The sequence below is a fragment of the Leucopleurus acutus genome (assembly GCF_964270905.1).
Source record: "Leucopleurus acutus genome assembly, chromosome: 2".
Classification (NCBI taxonomy): domain Eukaryota; kingdom Metazoa; phylum Chordata; class Mammalia; order Artiodactyla; family Delphinidae; genus Leucopleurus; species Leucopleurus acutus.
In genome coordinates, this window is record NC_139143.1 from 45,348,692 (window position 1) to 45,365,093 (window position 16,402).

Genomic DNA, 16,402 nt, shown 5'->3' on the forward strand with positions numbered 1-16,402 from the left:
TCTTTAATTGTTTTTTCTTTTTCAAATTCTTTTCCCATTTACGTTATTACAGAATATTGAGCAGAGTTCCCTGTGCTATCCAGTATCTTAACTTACCTTTTTATTAGTTATTTATTTTTGGCTGTGTTGGGTCTTCGTTTCTGTGCAAGGGCCTTCTCCAGTTGCGGTGAGCGGGGGCCACTCTTCATCGCGGTGCGTGGGCCTCTCACTGTCGCAGCCTCTCTTGTTGAGGAGCACAAGCTCCAGACGTGCAGGCTCAGTAGTTGTGGCTCACGGGCCTAGTCGCTCCGTGGCATGTGGGATCTTCCCAGACCAGGGCTCGAACCCGTGTCCCCTGCATTGGCAGGCAGATTCTCAACCACTGTGCCACCAGGGAAGCCCTTAACTTACCCTTTTAAAGGCTCTGTCTCCAAATGCAGACACATTCTGAGGTACTGGGGGTTAGGGCTTCAATCTATGAATTTCAGGGAGACAAAATTCAACCTAAAATGCCAGTAATAGACCTTGATGTGGATTGACAAATTGGACAGAAAGAGAAGCGGGTCACAACCCGCAAAATGGGAGGAAATCTGGGCGTATTCTGAGAGAGAGAAAGCTAAGGTGACAGAGGATATCTAAACCCAGATTTTATACACTCTGAACAAACTTCTACTAGTGTAAATGTGTTTATTTAAAGGATACAGGGTAAACAAAAGGTACAAGAGTTAGTACCCTGCACACAAAGAGCTCCCAATATACAAATGGCTTTGGAGATGAAAGTGAAAATAACATTTATTTGAGTACTTTCTATGTGTGAGGCACTGTGCAAGGTACCCTATGTATATTGACTATTTAACCGTCTGAGATAGGGACTACTCTTCTTCTCATTTTATAGATGAAATAACTAAGGCACAGGATGGGAAATTAACTCACCCAAGGTCACACAGCTAAAAACAGATGGAGCTGTTATTTGAAATCAGTCTAACCCCAGAGCTGCTGCATTCAAGAACTACACAACAGTGACAGAAGACAGTGTCAAAGAGGCATCAGTACCAGCCAGACCTGGGTTCAAATTCTGGCTCTGTCACTTATTAACAATTTGATTTTGAACAAATTGTTTAACTTCATGAGCCTTAGTTTCTTAACCATGTAATGGGAATTACATATCCCTTCCAGGGTTATTATGAGGAATATATAAAATAATTACACAGGCATATTACATGCCAGGAACACTCTATATGTGCTACCTCAGTTAGTCCTTGTATCAATCTTATGAAGTACTGTGCTATTATTCTCCACTTTAAAGAAACTGAGGTACATTGAGGTTAAATAATTTGACTACGTTTACAGCCAGTAAATGACAGAGTTGGGATTTAAACTCAGGCATTTTGAATCCAGAATCCTCATTCCAAATCTCCTCATATGAGACAAAGGAGGAGATCCATGAATATTATTATTATTATTATTAAAGATCAAACCCATGTGATTTGAGGACACTGAAGTACTAATTTGTCCAAGTATCCAATGTATGGTTAGGGACAGATTGAAACTTGTGGACTAATATTTTAAAATATTTGTCAACATTTACATAGAGGAGAATCCAAATGCTATACTTAGCAGTAGAACCAAAGACAGCATCACTCAACCTCTCTTCTGTTATCCAGGGCAACTCAGCTCTGGTTCCACACTTGCATAACCTGGAGAGCAAGAGAAAAGTCCTGTCGTCTAGTGCATCCACTCTTCTTGGAGGTTGTGTGTCAACTGTGTGTTGTTCTTACCTGTGCCCATCCTAAGTGTCTTAGTCATCTTCCTTCCCACCATATAGAGTCCTATCCCAGGAAGATGTTCTGTTAAATACTATTTATCCATCTGGTCATATTTCCATGAGTGTTTTAGCACCCCTTATATACTTGCTGCCTCAGCAACTACTCAGCTGGTCTCCACTTAGTACGCCCTGTAGTTGATGAAGCTACCCCCAGCCTAGGCCTCCAGGTAGAATCAGAATGTGTTTATAGGTAGAAAAGGACAGACACCCTATACACACAGCATGTACCTAGGTGGGAGTAACTCTCTTGCTCTCTAGTGAGCTTAGATAATTCATTAGATTACATAGAAGCACACAGAGTCAAAGCTTTGGGGGTTGGGTAGGAAGGGGCAAAGAGTGCAAGATGGAAGATTGGGGCAACTGGGCTAGAAAATCCTAAACATTGGTAAGTTTTTTAAATGTTAGCTATGATCATTTTTGGTCAAGGAGTTAGAAGCCATTATTTCATATTTCGTACAGGGTTTTCAAAATCTTCACGTCGATCTGTCCCATTTTCCCAAAGAAAGAAACGGTTGAAGCGACCAGATGACAGAGACAGCTTGTGTCCCTTCTCAAGACCTGGATGGGACCAATGTTAGGGCTGCCAGCAAAGCCTAAGCAAGTCCAGTTTTCATAATGTGGATTTGGTGACAAATCCATCATAGTAGGCAATGTGTATGTGATCAGAGTGACTACGAAGTTTTGAATCAGGTCTCTCTCTGAATGTTCTGGGTCTTACTCACAAAGCGGATTCAACCTAAGATTAGAAATCTTTACGAATTGAACATGCCATAAATTAAAGATTTCTTTTACTTCCAGGCATTCAGAAATTAATTCTCATGTGCTTGAGTATTTTCATGTTTATACTACATTACAAAATAAAAACCTATTTTTACTAGCTTAACTTATTTGGCTTATTAGTACCAATTATCTATCAATGAACACTAGGCTACCTACTCCTTGGGGCAAAGAATGTATTGAATTCTCCATATCTTAAGGGACCTATACCTAGCAGATGCTCATTAAATGTTCACTGGAGGAAAAGAGGAATGATTTTTGTCTTTTATTTTATATGTACTATATTTTAAAGTGGTCAAATAGTAATCCTTATAAAAGATTGCTATTCAAACTTTTCCAGAAAGCGTGTTTTGCTCAAAGCTGCACCCTATCCTTTCAACATTTCCAAACAGCCAACTTTCATAGAATTTACATGACTGCTTCAAAATTTAGCAATTAAATTCACTTTTATTCTAAAGAATTTGATGAATGAAGTCATGAGGATCCCCAGGTTGATGCCATTATTACTAGCATTTCATAGGTGAAATGAGAATTTTCTGCTGTTTCCTCCCCATGTAATGGCCCACTCATGAGCTGGGCACTGCTCCCAAATCAAGGGTTAAGGCAGCATTTGTTCTTGGAGCATTTTGTTTCCCTCCAGATCTCCCTTGCTGCTATAAATTTTTCAATGTGGCTTTTATGTAAATATAGCAAGACAGAAAAATTTATATGTAAGCTTTAGGGAGAAAAATAAGGAATCTGAAACAGTTTATTGAAAATAAATGAATATGGAATGTAGAATAGAGACCAAAGAAGAAGCAAATATTTTATCTTAAGTACCACACAAACAAACCCCTAGGGTAGCAGGAGGCCAGTGGGGACTCTTATAAGGGGCAACCAGGCATGCTTTTTCCTCCAGCTCCAAAATCTCACTCACTCTAAAAAGCCATAGGTCCCACCAAAGACCACATCCTGGGCTGGTGGTCGGAACTTGAAATTTAGTCCTATTTTTCTCCATCAAAATGTGAACTAAAGCAGGTCATTTAATGTCTCTGCTGCCTTCCTGCATCTCCATCCGCCATACCCAGTATTTCAGGCCCTGCCCCCACTTCTGATAGGTTCATATTTTCCATACTCTTTTTTTGTTGTTGTTGTGGTATGTGGGCCTCTCACTGTTGTGGCTTTTCCCATCGCGGAGCAAAGGCTCTGGACACGCAGGCTCAGGGGCCATGGCTCACGGGTCTAGCCACTCCACGGCATGTGGGATCTTCTGGGACCGGGGCACGAACCCGTGTTGCCTGCATTGGCAGGCGGACTCTCAACCACTGCGCCACCAGGGAAGCCCCGTATTTTCCATACTCTTAATTAGCTTCATTGCGAAATGGAACTAAGTACTATTCATACCTGTGTACACAGGGACTTCACACATAGCAAGCCATTAATACATTATGTTATATGAAGGAACTTATTAAGAACCTTTAAGTATAAGGTGCTTTGTCAAGCACTCTGTTTTAAAATACAGGTTTTACAAAATGAAAAGACAACCTACAGACTGGGAGAAAATATTTGCAAATGATGCGACCGACAAAGGCTTAATTTCCAAAATATTCAAGCAGCTCAGACAGCTCAATAGCAAAACAAACAAACAAACAAACAAAAAAACCCAATCAAAAAGTGGACAGAAGAACTAAATAGACATTTCTCAAAAAAAGACATACAGATGGCCAACAGACACATGAAAAGATGCCCAACATCATTAATGATTAAAGAAATGCAAATCAAAACTACAATGGGGTATTCATGTCAGTCAGAATGGCCATTATCAAAAAGTCCACAAATAATAAATGCTGGAGAGGGTGTAGAGAAAAAGGAACCCTCTACACTCTTGGTGGGAATGTAAATTGGTGCAGCCATTATGGAAAACAGTATGGAGTTTCCTTAAAAACTAAAAATAGAGTTACCATACGACCCAGCCATCCCACTTCTGGGCATATACTCAGAAAAGACAAAAACTTTAATTTGAAAAGATATATGTACCTCAATGTTCATAGAAGCACTATTTGCAATAGCCAAGACTTGGAAGCAACCTAAGTTCCCATCAACAGATGAATGGATAAACTAGATGTTTATCCATTTATATAATGGATAATATATATATTATTATATATATGATCCTCTGATGTGTTACAATGCCAAAAAAGCCTAGTATTTAGATTACCTAAAAAAGAAAGATTCAACCCCCAAAACTGTATTATCTCTACTAAATTATTCCCCTCTCCCTGCTCATGGTTTAGCAAGACTTGGTCAGCTTAGGTTCAACAGACCAGACTTCATGACTATGGACACGTCAACCACCATAGGCTGTGTTAAAAGTGAGCCACTTGGACAGGTGGCATCCTGGGGTGCAGTCTCACCATGAGCCCAAAGGCCTGCTTCTGTAAGAAACACTGCTACAGAGGTAATTACAAGAAGTCATTTGGCTTTGAGCAGTCCTGATGAGTCATCACTCTTGTTCCTGTGCAAGACTGGATTTTTCTTCCTTTTAACTAAAAAAAGAAACATACAGGCATTCCATAAATAACATCATCGGTGATGCAAAGAAAGGAAAGGCACAAAGGATGGAGAAACTAAAACAACCTAACTCTAGCACAGCTTGTCCTTTACTTGCCTCCCCTGTCCTGTCTCAGTACCACCTGGATTACAGGGGCTAGATGGTCTCTTTCTGAGCCTGCCCTACCCTTGTGGGGGAGGGGGACGGAGCAGGGAGACATTCTATATCATGGAGGACAAAAGAGGAAGGCTTTGTTCACATCCCACAATAACAGAAATAGCAGACAGACAAGGCCATTGATCATTTGCATTGGAACTTGGACCATCTCTGTGTGAAGTCATTAGGATGGCTATGGAGACAAAGCAAGGGATAGGAAGTGAGAGGTTGAGTTTGGACATTTTTAATTGTTGTTTAGGCATCAATATGACATGATCCAGTGCAAAAAGTACTAGTGTTTTCTCCTAATGTTGCCTTTGTTTTTACTGTGTGACCTTGGACCAACACTTTCACCACTGAGCTTTGTTTTTCCTACCCATTACAAGGAAGGCTAATCCTGATTCTTTCCTTCATTCATTCAACAGTCACTTTTTGATCATCTGTGTGCAAGGCACGGGGCTAAATGCTTCCTTTGGGGAACCCATGGCCTAAGTGTGTGGGGGGGTGTTATTTGATGAGATCTTATGCACTTTTCAGACGATACAGTGAGCCATAAATCACAGCTGCTCTCACCAAAGCATTTGGATGATTCTGAGTCCCTTCCAGATTTCACAGTCTGTGATTTGTTGAGGAAGTGATGTTAATTCTTTTGGGCTCCTGGCAATGTTTTGAACTAGCAACTCATTAGATCTTTAATCTTTTAAAAAAAATTAAACCATTCTAATAATAGCATCATTCGCAGAATTCCAACCCATAAAACAGTCAAAAGCGAAGCTGCTCTGGTTAGAGTTGAGACAGAAGGCCTGCAGCTTCCTGCTTGGACTGTCCCTGCCCTCCCTGGAGCACCTTCCTCTTAATCCTCGGACACCATAGAATTTAGTGTGAAAACCACTGCTCTATTACCTTTCAAAGAGACACATAAACTGAACACAGTTTAACCTGAAGAAGAATGAGTTAGAGTGAAGTACATTGTTTTAGTCCATGTGCCTACCTTTGTTTCTCTGGCCCACGTCTTGTGTAGAGTGAAGTTCACAGAACCTAAAAGTGAGCCAAGGGAGCAAGAACTGAATGGTGTAGGATCACTGGTGGTGGCTATCTCCCTGAGTCTTGGGCAGTAAAGTACCTACTCTTCCAGTTTAACACTTGACTCCCACACGGTAAGAGCAAAGTAACAGAATTTAATCTCTGCCTAAGTTTAATTGAGAAAATGACCGGGGAGATATCTATTGGAGACAGCTTGGAGAACAAACCATTTCCTAAACTCTGAGTTCTTTGAGGGCAGGATCCATGTCACCTTCATAGTTGTATTCCCCACAGCTCCAAGGACAGATATATGTAGTAAAAAATATTTAATAAATATTATTGATGAAATAAATGAATAAGTGAGTTAATTAATACTATATATACTGTTTCAAAATAATTACAGAAAATCATCAAATAAAGATGGTGTCCACTCACAAGTTCAGAAAAAAATGCATTGTGGACTTGTAAAATTAGGACCGTGGCATATTTGTCTTGGAATGCCAACATCTACCTTGGTGTTTAGCACATGGTAGACTGTTCTAGATCACTTAGGCTGGTGTGGTGGTCTTTAATGATACTCTGAATTCTTCAGGCTGTCTTGCTTCCAGGCACATGGTAGGGTTGTACTTCCTGGTCTTGACTGGGGCCATTTGACCAAGTTTGACCAATGAGTTGTGAGTGGGAGTGATGTGTGTGACTCGTTGGCTGCTAGTTGAATGGCTGATGAAAGGCTCTCCAGGACTGTTCCCTCTGTCAGGTGACCAGCAATGATCCAACAAAGGGGGTGACAAAGTGAGCAGCATGGGAGAAGTTCCCTCCAACAACCTCCAATGTGAATAAGAAATACACATTTGTGGTTTGAACCACTGAGGTTGTTGAAGAAACACATTAAAACCTAGTTCATCCTAATTACTATAGTTAAGCTATAATAATAAATAAATCCTAACACTTAATGGTTTAATAGAGTAGAAGTTAAATTTTTGCTCACTGACTGTGCCACATTGGTGAGATGAGTATAGGAGGGTACACTGGTCCCCACAGTTTTTCATGATCCAGGATGGTGGCCACTTTGCCTTATTGAACATACAGTTTTCAAGGTCATTTATGGGCCTCTCCATCCCAGTCATATCATATTGAAGTCTCAGTCACATGGTCACACCTAATTGCAAAGAGGGCAGGGAAAAGTATAGCTATGCCCAGAAATAAGAAATGGATTTTGGTAAAGAGTTAGTAATCCCTGGCACATAAGTGCTCAATAAGTATTTGTTGAATAACTGAATAAATGAACAAACATAAATCCAAAATAATGGCTAGATTGATAAAAGGATATTTTGAGTGTGCAGACCAGTGAATCATTTTACCTACACAGACATTATGACACTGCAGTGCCCCTCTAAGCCCCTAGTTCCCTAACCTAGTGTGCATGTTTCTACTTTTCTGAACCCAATCACATTTCCATTTATGCCCTCTACCTAGAATGATATTCAAAACAGTTAACAAACCAGTCAGAATAGACTTTTACCAATCAATCAGCATGGCTGCCAATTGTAAACAGATATTATACTAGTCATTTCAGGTGAATATGCTCTCAGCTTCTGATTCTAGCCACAGTGACCACATTATCCAAACCAATGGTCAAGGTCAGAACATGTGATCTAATAAGTGACTAGGTCTAAATATTAAATCATGCAAATATTAAATTCATTCTGCTAAAAGAAGAAATACAACTACGTAAAATTGAGAATGTCCAGGAAAATCTAAGATAAATGATCATCATGTTAATAATGGGAATGAGAATTCTTATAATTCCCCCAAGGGAATTATACTTTACGGAAGGTATAAACAAAGGTTATGGAGGGTGACAATCAGAGAAGACTTCATAGGACTGGTGGCATTTGAGAGGGTTTGGAAAGGTAAGCCATATTTTGAAAACCAGTGATTGGTAATGGTAAGGACTTTCTAAACAGAGATACCATCATACAGAACATTTTGTTTTTGCCTTTCTTACTACACTTATTCTAGTCTATCTTATATGCAACTTCTGTGGTTATTTGTCTTATCCTCTCTACTAGACTGTGATATTCTTAAGGGCAGGGAAGAACTCTATTCTCTTCATCTCATTTCTTTTCTACAAGGAAATTATAGGTATCTAGTAAGTGTCTACTGGCTGAATAATAAAGGATAGAAGCATTGAACAGTGACTAGAGCAAATTTAAAACACAGTAGCACAGTATCAGCAGGGTAAAATCCATACTTAGGATATCTATACTTCCAGAAGTCAACCTTAGAGATTCATGCACTTAAGGAAGATGCAAACCCTTGAAACATGAGGTCCTAGCTCTTAAAATAAACCACTATCCAAGGAACCTCCCCACCACCTTTATTTACTTCCCAGCCTTTGGCTGTTGGTTCATTTCTATCAGCCTCAGTGCAGTGGGCATTTATTTGCCTTCCTCAGACTTTAGTCTACCTTAGTTATCTACTGGGCAACCTCACTCCCTTTCTCCATTCTCTGCAAACTCTAGGCCTCACTGCTTTGCTTTTTCCTCTCCTGGCATAGAACCAGGAATGAAAGGATGAAAATAAATGAGCATTCTGTGATGAAATGTTAATGGTAGGATCACCAAGATATTAGTATCTTGATCACTCTTATTTAAAAGTTTAGCTAATGAAGTAGAAGAAGAAATATCTAGCGAAATCTCCAAGTTTGTATATAGGTAATAGAGAATTTCTTCACATGGACAAAAGAAAACTCCTCTGATGTACTACTGTAAAACGTCAGGAAAAACCAAGTGGAGGTCAAAAGGTGGAGGAACATTTCCACATGAACAAGAATAAGGCAAAACAAACAAAAAAAATCCATCTACTCTCAAAGGACACTGGGATCTGAGTGATCATTAGAACTTGATAAGAGGATTCAGGAGACATTGTAGCCTTTCCCTGAAGAGAGCCTTTGGCCTTTAGGGGCAAGAAGATACTGTAATAAGACAGAAAACATTGCTGCATCCTTGTACAAACCATAAATCTTCCACTCTTGGAATCTTGGATTCAGCTCAGGCTGCCTAACCTGTCCTCATTTTATAAAAGATGAAACAACACTGCAAAGGTCCAGAGAAAACAACTAACATTATCAACAGGATGCAATATATGAAAATGAATCAGAAAGATTAGAACCATCTGGAAAGAAAAAAGCTGAGAGGGGTTGTGTTTTGAATTCTTTAAAAGACTACAGAGTATGAAAAAATTGTGTCACATAAAGTATCCACTGACGGTATTGAGTATATATGTGAAGTAGGAGCTAACTCTTGGATCTTAAAAAAATAAACTTGAAACCAATAAAAGACTCAGTGTTTGTCAATACTTGATTCTTTATTGTTTCTTTTCCTAAAGATTTGTTGAACACTCACTATGTGTGAAGCACTCAACTAGACTCTCAGAATGCCCAGATAAATAGGATGTGACTCTGCCCCTGATGGAAAATTTAAGAAAAGAGAAAGCACTATAGAAAAATTGACGTGATTACATTATTGTAAGTGTGTGGTAATAAGAGAAAAGGGTCACTGGGTTTCACAGTTGAGGTGACATTTGATCTGAGCTTTGAAGAATGAGTACGATTATGTCATCAGGCAAGGCGGAAAAGAAGATTTCAGAAACAGAAAAAGACGTAAGAAAACATATGGGCATATGAAAATAGATGGTCTGACAGGAAGTGTGAGGGGCTGATGGTGAACTTGCAAGTTAGTCTCCAGCCCAGGTGGAAGGATGTTTTGAGACACTACCAAGGGGTAAATGAATGACAAATCCATTGGAGTTTTTTATTGAATTATGGTTGGTTTACAATGTTGTGTTAGTTTCAAGTGTACAGAAAGTGATTCATATATATATATATATACATATTCTTTTCCATTATATGTTATTATAAGATATTGAATACAGTTCCCTGTGCTATACAGTAGGTCCCTGTGGTTTACCTACTTTATATATAGTAGTGTATATCTGTTAAGTCCAAACTCCTAATTTATCCTTCCCCCTCTTTCCCCTTTGGTAACCATAAGTTTGTTCACTATGCCTGTGAGTCTGTTTCTGTTTTGTAAATAAGTTCATTTGTATCATTTTTTTTGGATTCCACAAATATGTGATATACGATATTCATCTTTCCCTGTCTGTCTTATTTCACTTAGTATGATAATATCTAGGTCCATCCATGTTGCTGCAAAAGGCATTATTTCATTCTCTTTATGGCTGAGTAATATTGTGTATATGTACCACATCTTCTTTATCCATTCATCTGTCGATGGACATTTATATTGCTTCCAAGTCTTGGCTATTGTAAACAGTGCTGCTGTGAACAATGGGGTGCAGGTATCTTTTCGAATTAGAGTTTTCTTATTTTCCAGATGTATGCCCAGGAGTGGGATTGCTGGATCATATGGTTACTTTTTTTCAGTTTTTTAAGGAACCTCCATACTGTTTTCCATAATGGCCGCACCAATTTACATTCCCACCAACAGTGTAGGAGTGTTCCCTTTTTCCCGTTGGAGTTTTTAAGCAGAAAAATGACACAATCAGACTCACATTTTATAAACGTAGCTCAACATTGTTTGCTCTCTGATAGTAATGTAGCCTAGAAAAGAAATATCTCAGTTCAAAAAGTTTGGATGAATTAATACATAACAGAAAATTAGAAGAATTCATGGTATATTCCAAATCTTTTGAGGTCAACATCACCAGAATGTTAGGACAGAATAACAGATGTCATGGCTTTATCCTTGCCAAGCACAAGCTAGGGCCTGAGCATAACTGTACAGTTCTGTGTACAGTTTTCTACACTGTGACCACCCAAAACAAAGCCAGCTTGGGCTGGGTGTGTCCATGAGTGTAATAGAAAACTAGAAGCCCTCTTACAAAGAGAAGCATTGCCTTTTTTTTGTCATTGAAGTTTTGTGAACCTGTGTGGCCTTTGCACAGCCTGATAGTAGGACCTGTGAGATTTCACATGGATATGCAGCTGCTGTTCAAACCTGTCAAAGCTGCAGCAAATACAAGGGCAACAGAGTAACAGTCCATGAAAAAGAATCTACTATATGACAAGGAGCTGGCACAAGGGGAGAGAATGAAACCATGTGGTTACCAACTCAGGATCTTTTTTAAAAAAAATGTGGAACACATTATGTATGTAGGATGTAATATAATGAATCCTAAGTCTTCTTTTGCTAACATTCACAGGAATCGGTGGTAGGTGGTACTTCTGCTTGGGTAAAAGAGAAGTTGGAGAAAGCCAATGGATTTTCAACTGCTGAAGTAAACAGTTAAGAGTTTTCATACTCAAACTGGGGTTGAAGGAGAAGTAATAGGAGTGAGATAGTTTATGAGAAATATTTAGAATAGGAGCCTGAGTCAAGATCAATTATAGATCATGGAGCACATGAGTGAGATCTAGATGAAACCAGTAGGAAACTCTCCCCAAAGGTAAAATAGTTGTTTATGACTAATCTATCTTCCAAATAGAATTTCTCTGTGTATAGCTTACAAATGCTTTCACATTATTTATTTCATCCTTACAATTTTATAATCTATACATTTTACATACAGATAAACCTGAAACTCCATGAGGTCAATGGCTCAGCCAAGTTCACACAGTTAGTAGTAGAGCTGGTAGATCTTCTGAGACCTGACTCTACTTTCTCGTCTGCACTACCCCACTGTGGTATGAGACAACTCTGATTCCTCACGTTACTGGGCACTCAAAAGACAGGCCTCATTGTGTATCCCTGTTGAGATGTCTCAGTGTGAATAAGGCAACAGTAATAGAAGGAACCTCGTATTCCTTGGGCTGATGGTGGACCTTTGAAGGTTCTCAGGTGGCAGCAACAAAGCCAGAACCAAAAGCTTCAAAGCACCTTGAAATTCCTGAAGGGTAAAAGCATTCTTTCTTTCTCCTGGAAACTGTAAGCTTAGACCTACAGTTGCCTCACTTTGACAAAGTACACTACTAATCTCAGGGCACATTCATTAGTCACCTCCCACTACCCTTGTGAGACAAAGAAAGGACATTTGGTCAGTTTCACAGCAAACAGGTGAAGTAGGTGATCAGTATCACTTAGAAGATCTTGGGCAGAGATAAAAATATATCACTTAATATCCCTTTACACCTAGATCCTTGTTTGTAGCTTCCTATATATGCCACTTCTTAGGCTACATGTTGTTCTGGAATATGGTACCTATCACGAATGCATGTAGATAGAGGACAATGGGTAAGAGTGTCAGATGATTGCCCCTTTAGAAGACAAGAGGAGAGCCTTGACATGATGGCCAAAAATCAATTTTTTATCAACATTTGAGCTTTAACATGGTTATACAATAATACCATTTTAAATGAAAGCAGCACTAATTTCCTTTTATTTTGCTATAATGGACTCAATGATACCAGCTACCCTACCAAGAGGCATCCTTTACTGCAGAGCAGTTCTCCACATTGACAAAGGGAACATTTAGAAGCCACTTTGAGGAGGTGCTGCTCGGTCTATACATTCATACTTAAAGCTTTTGGTGCATTTAAATTGCTTTTTGCAGCAGTCAAAGGGATCAATAGCTTTTAGACTCCTTACAAGATGAATAATATACAAGATGGACATTTTAAGATCTTTAGAAAATATATTCATGATGTTGTCCAGTTTCCCCTGTTACCCAACTTTTCTGGCGACATTTATTAATGTTTTTGCAGCAGACAGGAGGAGGAGTTCTCCAAAGGCTCTCATCTCTGCTCTTCCAGAAAATATTGATTTTTTTTAACAAGAATCAGGGAGAGAGGAAGGGGTTAAAAAAAACAAAAACAAAAAACAAAAATAAAACTGCTCAAAGCAAAAAAGAAATCTGACAAAAGAATAACTTAGCTCAAAGCTGGCTAGACAAAGTAATTCTGTCTAAATAGCTTTGTGCCTCTTGACAGAGAAAATTTCTGCTGATTTTCTCTTTGAACAATTTCATAGTCTTCATGAGAGGCATACTTTGAGAATCTCATGTTCTTAATGGTAATGCAAGACGTTTTACTGAATCTTCCTACAAGTGAGAGAGGACAGCTTTACATTACTGTGGATTTGGAAAGTAATTTTAAATTCCAATTAATTAGGATTAATTAATGAGATATTTGGTTAAAAAAAAACACTTTGAGATGCCAGACTGGGGAAAAAATAACTACTTTGTGGTGGTTGCTTGAAAGGAAATGCTGTAATGCATTAAAAATCTCCAACTGACTCAGAGAGACCTGGAAGTGTTTGGGTTTGTGACTGAGTTTGAGAAAAATTGGATATTAGAATTTCTTCCTCTAGAAAAGAAAAAAAATAATAATTACACTGACTCTCTTTTGTTAAATTGATGTTTTATGACTTTAGACAACAGAAGATAAGTATATTTGGATGAGCTGGGCATGACAGCAGTTAGAGGATAGGGTGCACAGGTATCCATTCATCTCAGCACATTGGAGACAACAAGGTCCCAGGCACCACATGGGACTGGAGAGATAACAGCATACAAAATAGACCCAATTCTCACCTGCACATTGCTTTCAGTGCTGAGCTAGACTGCAACAAGTGACTCACACAATTTACAAACAGGCATTTTCTTAGTTCACAAAAGATTGTTTTAATTAGTTGTTAACATTTGGAAATGAGTAGATTTCACATGAAAATCCGCACGTTTAACTTGTCCTGAAAAGATGATTACATATGACAGCACTAGATAATATTCCTGAATCTCCTGGAGCCCAGCAGTGATGCTCCCTTTGCTCCAATCCCCCTGTCTCTAGACTCATCTATTACCGCTGCTCCTTTCTGTGGGCATTGACTTTGCCACAGTAGTTACAGACACACACATAAAAGGGGAAAATACAGGTGACCCATGCCCAAAGTGAGGACTGAGGAAGACTTGTGTCTGAATAGCTGGAAATCCTTGGCTAGCTATTGTGACTGGTGTGTGCACACTCCACATTTCATCTGGTCTTTTTGCTGACCTTTTTCAGTACTATTGGAGACCTTCTTTCTCCTCAAGGATTCCCCTACATCCCAAAACCCTTTCAAGTCACCACTCATTATTGATCATAATGCTCCAGCTGGTTTCTCCTGGGTTCTAACCCTGGAAGCCCCTCTGGAAGAGAAGATATACTCCCCCACCAACATATACACATATGTGTGACTCATTGGTGAGGGGCAGGGGAGGCTGAGAAGTGTTACCTAGGTAACCAGAGAGTCTGCTTCCCTTAGCCAGCTGGCTCTTCTTATCTACCAGGATGCAGTGTAAGTGCCAGTTTCCAAGAGAATCCATCCGTGACCACCCTGCTCAGAGAAGCCCCTTCCCAGTTTCTCACTCTCACATATCCTTACTTACTGGTTTAATAGTACTTAATACAAGATAGAATTGTGGTTTTTTTTATTATTTTTAAGATTTTTCAGTGAAAAACAGAGACCATACTTGTCTTGTTCCTCATTGTATCCTCCATGTCTGGTTTAATGCCTGATACACAGAGGACACTTATTACTTGCTGGTTTAATGAATAAAATCCAAAAATATTGCACATGTGAAAGACCCTCTGGCAATTATGGGAGAGAGTCAAAGAATGCTTGTGGTTTAGACTTCAACCCTCAGGAACTAAACCCAAACTGAAGTGTATCTGAGCCATTTTATTCCTGTGGAAATGATACTCCAAGCCTAAGTCAGGGTCACAGGTGGGCCCACTTGACCATATTGTCATTGAAGATATATTTTCCTAAGCCGTTAAAAGGTTTAGGGGCTCTGCCCAGAGGTGTTAACTAAGAAAACACCACCTCTGTGATCTTAAATGATCAATCTCAGCCCTGCTCCCATTATTCTCCCTGTGGTGCCAACTTTGGGCTTATTTTATCAATCAAGCAGAATAACCCAAGTATTTGAAGCCCCTCCCCACCTCAAACAGAAATTTTAAATAATAAGAGATTTATCTTCCTTGGACTCAGCTTGTGAAAGACAACCACACAGTACTTTCTTACTACATTCTGTGCTATACTAGGAAAGTGGTGAGAAGTTTGGGCTGCTGCTTTATGGTGAACAGATCAAAGAAATGAACCAGCTTCCCACTGCCCAAAAATACAATTTCCGCAAATGGAAATAATCATGCTTTTCTTTTCCCAGCTTAAAAAAAAAGAAGGTATTTTGAGCTTGTCGATTCTATCTTTTGCTTCCTTTGATTTCCTTTGAGTTGTTCTAGACCAAAAGCTATTGTCCCTGCTTTTAAAATGTCTAGAGGTAGAAACTGTAAAATTCTCTAATATTTTATTCCCTTCATTTCCAGACACTATCTCTTTCCTCTTTCCCAAACAATTCAAGATCTTAACTAGGAATCAGCTACACATTTTCCAAGTCATCGAGTATTAGAGGATGTTGTTTTTTTCTTTTTTCCTGCTGCTAGGTACCAACAAGTTTACATATGCTATGAAATTAAATGAACTGTGAGTGTTCTAAAGAACACTAAGCACCATGGGTTGGGAACTGCAGAGTATGGGTTTTCTGGGGTGAGTCTAGAGTGCTACAGGGAAGGAGAACACAAGAGGACCAGAGGCATCAGAGAACCTGCTTTTACCCAAGACCTTGGAATTTCCTGAACAAGCAGGAAATACAGGAGGGAGGCCAGCTCAGGGCTGTAAGAGAGTAAGGTTTATAACCGCTTCTTAGACCTGAGGATTCCATGAAAGATCCCTACTGTGCAAAGAAGACCCCCAGGTAAAAACTAAGGATTCAGAAAGCCAGTAATTGCAGACATCAAACAAGGGAGCCAGTCCTCTGTGGGCAAAAATGGTGCTCCGCACGGGTACCATTATCTCCTTCCTGCCTTTCAGGACCTTTCCTTTTGATGTCATTCCATTGGCCCAAAGGCAAGCTGAAACAAAAAGACTTCTTTCTAGAAAGTACAATTTTTTTAACTGACTGTTGATCAGAATAACCCTGTTCTTCACTAAATTTCCTCCAGAATAATCTGATATTTTTGTTTCTTGGGCATAGTTTGTATACCTCCTCAAAAATGGAGGAATCCTTGCCTTTGAAAATGCCACCAAATCCAGTACATTTAGACCTTTCCTCAAGTG